Source organism: Nannospalax galili, unplaced genomic scaffold, assembly GCF_000622305.1.
Source record: "Nannospalax galili isolate Female #2095 unplaced genomic scaffold, S.galili_v1.0 scaffold1340, whole genome shotgun sequence".
In the NCBI taxonomy this organism is placed as follows: Eukaryota; Metazoa; Chordata; class Mammalia; order Rodentia; family Spalacidae; genus Nannospalax; species Nannospalax galili.
Window position 1 is genome coordinate 1,680,994 of NW_008346293.1, and position 5,673 is coordinate 1,686,666.

The following is a 5,673-nucleotide window of genomic DNA, read 5'->3' on the forward strand; positions in this document are numbered from 1 at the left end:
TTAATTGGGCTAAGGGTCTGTCTGTCTCGCTTAGCTTTCCAAAGAACCAGTTCTTAGATTCATTGATTCCTTGCATTGTTTTCTTTGTTTCTATTTCATGCATTTCTGCTCTGATTTTTGTTATTTCTTCTTGTCTGCTGGGTTTGGGTTTTATTTTCTTTTCAAGTGTCTTGAGTTGCAATGTTGTCATTTATTTGGGCTCTTCCTAATTTTTTAATATAGGCACTTAGACCTATATACTTCTCTCTTAGGACTGCTTTTAAAGTGTCCCAGATGTTGTATTGTCCTTTTCTTTGAATTCCAGGAATTCTTTTATTTCTTTCTTAATTTCTCCTTTGACCCACTCATTGTTTAGGAGTGTGTTGTTTAATTGCCATTAGTTTATGTAGTGACTAGGGCTTTGTCCAATGTTGATTTTGAGCTTTATTGCATTGTGTTCTGATAGAATGCATGGAATTATTTCAATTTTTTTGGATTTGTTGAGGTTTGTTTTGTGGCCCAGTATGTGGTCAATTTTTGAAAAAGTTCCATAGGGTGCTGAGTAGAAAGTGTATTCTTTGGTGCTTGGGTGGAACATTCTAAAGACGTCTGTTAGGTCCATTTGATGTGTGGTATCATTTAATTCAGGTGTCTCTCTGTTTATTCTTTGTCCAATTGACCTGTCTAATGGAGACAGGGGGGTATTGAAGTCCCCTACTATTGCTGAGTTGGGGTTAACCTGTGTCTTAAAGTCTTGGAGTGTTGTTTTTATGAATTTATGTGTACCAGAGTTTGGTGCATATATGCTAAAGATTGCAATATCGTCTTGGCTAATTGTTCCTTTGATCAGAATGAAGTGACCCTCCTTATCTCTTTTGATTAGTTTTACTTTGAAGTCTAGTTTGTCAGCTATTAGAATTGCAACCCCTGCTTGTCTCTTATTTCCATTTGCTTGGAATATTCTTGTCCTTCCTTTTGCCGTGTGTGAATGAAGGTTCCCAAAAAAGTCCTGCATCTTGGACTGAACTTCCTGCAAGCCTGACCAATGGATTAGTATTTAAATGCCTGGAGTTTGGAATGTTGCAGATCTAAAGACTATTTACAATTTATCTTGATCCATATTTAGATCCTAAATAGCTGCTCCTTTCCCACCTGTTTCTGACTTAACATCTTGTGACTAGCAGATATAAAAACTCTTTAGGAATGTATAGACTAGCTCCCACTAACTAAAAGGCTAAGAATGCAGTCAGGTAGCATCTGAGACCCATAGCTGAGATTTCTCTTTTGTTGTATTCACCTATGTAATGTTTCCACCAATGTATTTGAAAAATGTCTTGATTTATGACTTGGTTCTCTTACTATAAAAACTTCATGAAGTGCTTCCACACTAGAACATGGAATTTGGAGTAAACTGAATCTGTGTTCCCAGGTCATAATTACTCATATTTGAATAAACTACCTCCTATTCCCTTTGAAAAAAAAATTTTTTTACAAGCCTTAGACAGGAGAGGGGAAACCAGAGAGGGGAGGTGGCCACTTTGCATAATAAAAGATTTATCTGAAACAAAGGCAGCCCCAGTCAAGGCTGAAAAGGCTAAGGAATTACTGACAAATTCAGTCTCAGCCTTAGAGCTTAAGAGAGAGGAAAAATGGGAAATTTTAACTTGCATAAGATTAGGGGACCAATAGTCAAAGGACCCAGGAAAAAAGATAGTAATAAGAAAAGAAACAACCTAAAAATAACAGTAGCTAAAGCTGCCCCTCAGAATCAACAACCTTTGATGCAGAAAAGAAAAAGAGTTAACAGTACTTTAGCTAAAAGAAAATACTCCACACTGGAGCTGTTGAAACTAGGAAAAACTTTCAAATAATCAGAGCCTTTCACTGTGGGGCTTGTGAGATGGGACATGGGAACAAATAATATCATTTTAAGTCCTTTAGAAGTTTCACAGCTAAGTTATATAGTGACCCATCCATCCTTGTGATATAGGCTGTTCAACCTAGGCCAATACAGGAGGGAGACGTCCCTAATGGAATGGCTTGTGTAAGGTATTAAAGATACATGGTCATCACCAGTGGAGGCTCCCAATATTAGCAGGGGCTGGAGGAGTATAAAAGAGGGACAGGCATTAATGAGAGAACTAGAGAAAATCAATATATTGTAAGAGTGAAACCACTGAGGACAAGTCAGCCTTCGGGTTGCAACAGCAAGAGGTTTATTTAGTACACAGGTACCTGTGGGCACAAAGTCTCCTCGGAGGATTTGCGCACCCCCATGCTGGGTTTTGGCACTTTTATAGAGCAGAAGTGGGGTACAGAAGCAGAAGCATGGTTATTGGCCCATTCAAACGAGTATAAAGCATGAGGAAGTTAAGTTGCTAAATTCTGGGTGGGTGACTTATGGTACAGATGTTATTTCCTGATTTCCTGGTATCGAGCCCCGGGGATTGCCAGATGCAGATGGCTTGACCACTACATCCTGTTTTTCTGATAAGCTAGTTTCTCAATGCTTGACCTCTTGTCACGCATTCCTATCAGGTGGCCTCATGGCGCCTAGGTTTTACAGACAGCCGTTCCTTCACAAATTGGACTAGTCGATTAAGTACACAAGGTCCCAGGGTTAGGATTAAAAGTAAAAGAACAAGTGGGCCTGCTAGGGAAGATAATAACGTGGTAAACCAAGGGGATTGATCATATAGTTTTTCAAACCAACCTTTCTGAGATTCAAAGTTACGTTTTCTTTCTTGTAGTCTTTCTTTTAGCTTATCTAGAGTCTGAGTTACCACTCCTGTTTGGTCTGTATAGAAACAGCATTCCTCTTTCAGGGCTGCGCATAAACCTCCTTGTTTTAGGAACAGCAGGTCTAGTCCCCTTCTGTTCTGTAGCACTACCTCAGAGAGAGAAGTCAGGGAGTCTTTTAGGGTTCTTATGGACTCCTCTAAGGCTATCAGGTCTTGGTTCATGGCTTGATGTAAGAGCATGAACTGGTCCGAGCAAACTAAAGCAGTTGCTCCTATCCCAATTCCCGCTGCTATTCCCCCAGCTCCCAATAATATAGCTAAGGTTATGCTCACAGGCTCTCGCTTGAATCTGACAGGGGTAGGTGTCTCTTCATAATGCTGTAATACATAGCTGTCTTCATGCCAATAAATTCTGGGCCACAACTGTACCAGGACACAAAAATCTCGGGTTAGATTTAGAACAGCGAGAGAGACACAAGGAGTCAGTCCCGTGCTGCATGCCCAGCCATTAGGGGGCACAAGGTATGCGTCGGCCTGGAGGGAAAGGGAGGAGTTATTCTTAAGGCAATGTTTAAATCCAGTGGGCGCTTTTCCGATGCAGGTGCCTGTTGAGGTAACATGAGTCAGGGTGAGCGTGTGGGTGGAAGAGGTGCAAGTGAGGGGGGCAGCAGAGTTCCTGAGAAGTTTCCCTGGACGGCTATGCCCTCGTAATAAGGGGGGCTCGGGTTCAAACAGAGCCAGCAATTCTTAGATTTGTTTGGCTCCGAGTGGTTTAATGCCTGGAATGCTCCTCTAACGAGGTTCAGGAGCCTGTAACCTGTTCCAGGGTATGTGGGGGGAGGCAGACTAGCAGAGCCATTGGCCTCTGGGGCACGCAAGGGCGCCAAAGCAGGTCTCTGGGGTCTCACCTGGGGCACCAAAGAAGGTAAAGAAAGGGAAGCTGGTCGCTGGTTACTGAGGACTGGGTTGGGACCCACGGGGTTTGCAGGGGGAGGAAGTGGAAGGTCCCTAGTTAGAACTGGATTGGGACCCACTGCCGAGGGGGCCAAGGGTTGCACCGAGCGACTGAGTGCAATTACTCCCCATGGATCGTCCCCATATTTTCTGTATACGAACAGTCCCCAGCTGCAGGGGCGGTTCCAGTCATGGGACTTTCCTTTCTCAGTGAATTCAAGCACATGAGGGAGGGGCTTCCCCACACTGCCAACCTTATATTTATCTATGCTGGGATCTCTTTTTACTCGGATGTAATCCCAGCTAGAAGATGGCTTTCAATATGTACTACCTGCAGTTGCACAATTCCAGTAATAACACCATCCATACTGCATTCCCCCACAAGAATAGCGCATTTTGTTGTCAGGTTGATGCCCTGGACATAAATAAATGGTCCCCTTGTCTACCAAACTGTCCCAAATACAGGATGGCACTCCCTTACAGGCGTCAAAGGAGAGTGAAGGAAAGGTGGTGCTAACGGGGCCAATTAACTCAGTCTGATTGAGGACTTCTCCATAAGAATTACTGAGGGTCCAGGTAATATGGTATGGGGTATGTGGATTTTCCCCAGACTCTATTCTGGGGAAAGATAATACCCAGAGCAACATGATTAGCATTTTTCTTTGACCAGTCTTATCTTTAGGGGGTTGGTCCATCCCAGTCACCCAGACACATGGGGCCCCCAGGCTCAATACCTTGCACACATCAAATGTTAGGGAAGCCGGGAAACTGGTTGTCAGGGGACCCTCCATCGTGGTTTGATTTAGGGTCAGGCCTGAGGTGAGGCTGGAGAGGGTCCAGATAACTGAGTAGGGTTTGTGGGGGCTCTCCGCAGACTCCACTCCGGGGAGAATTAGTACCCAGAGCAACATGAATATTATTTTTCTTTGACCAGTCTTATCTTTAGGGGGTTGGGTGTCCGGGTTAGCCGCCATCTTTTTGCTGAATTCTCCGGCATGGGTTCCTGGTGAGCAGGTTCAGCCGCTTTAATGTGTGAAGCGTGGATCCAGGCGGCAATCCTGTCAACCTTGAGAGCTGTAGGTGTGGTGAGGAGGACGGTGTAGGGCCCTTTCCACCGTGGTTCTAGGTTCCGAGTCTGATGCCTCCGGACCCAGACGGTGTCACCAGGCTGGAAGGGATGGGGTGCAATAGGTGTGTCAATAGCATCCTGATAGGCTGCAGCTAGGGGTTTCCAGATCTCTTGATGAGCCAGCTGCAGCGCCTTCAGGTGAGCATGGAGAGAAGGTGAATCAACAAAGTTAGAGATATCAGGGTCCAGGAAAGAAACTGCTGGTGGGGGAGTTCCATACAGGATTTTCAAATGGGGTCAAACCACTAGGTCCAGGAGTATTCCTGGCCCGGTATAATGCTAAGGGCAGTAGGGTCACCCAGTCTTTAGTGCCAGTTGCCAGCGAGAATTTAGTCAAAGCCTCCTTAATGGTTCTATTCATTCGTTCTACCTGACCTGAACTCTGGGGTCTGTAAGCACAGTGTAATTTCCATTCAATCCCCAGTAACCTGGCCACCTTCTGACTTACCTGGGAGACGAAGGCCGGTCCATTATCTGACCCTATTACCTGAGGCATCCCAAATCTGGGAAAGATGTCATCTAATAGTTTCTTGGACACCATCTTAGCAGTTTCCTGTTTGGTTGGGTAGGCTTCTGGCCAACCTGAAAAAGTGTCAATAAAAACTAACAAATACTTGTAGCCATACATTCCTGGTTTGACTTCAGTGAAGTCAACTTCCCAATGGACTCCTGGCCTGTGGCCTCTCTGTCTTACTCCTCCTGGGGCTCTATTTTTACCCCAGTTTACTTGAGCACAGGCTTTACAATTCCTAACAATCTTGTGTAGGATGGTGTCTTTGTTTAGCAGATAATGAATGGTTTCTTCTCGTTCAATTAACTTTTTCATTTTTGTTACTCCTAGGTGAGTCCATTTGTGTAGCTCGTCTATGA

General features: G+C 44.4%; 1 pseudogene; it reads right to left on the reverse strand.

The window, feature by feature from the left end:
- Positions 1–1,728: 1,728 nt before the first annotated feature.
- Positions 1,729–4,465, reverse strand: LOC103741824 (annotated as a pseudogene).
- Positions 4,466–5,673: the final 1,208 nt, after the last annotated feature.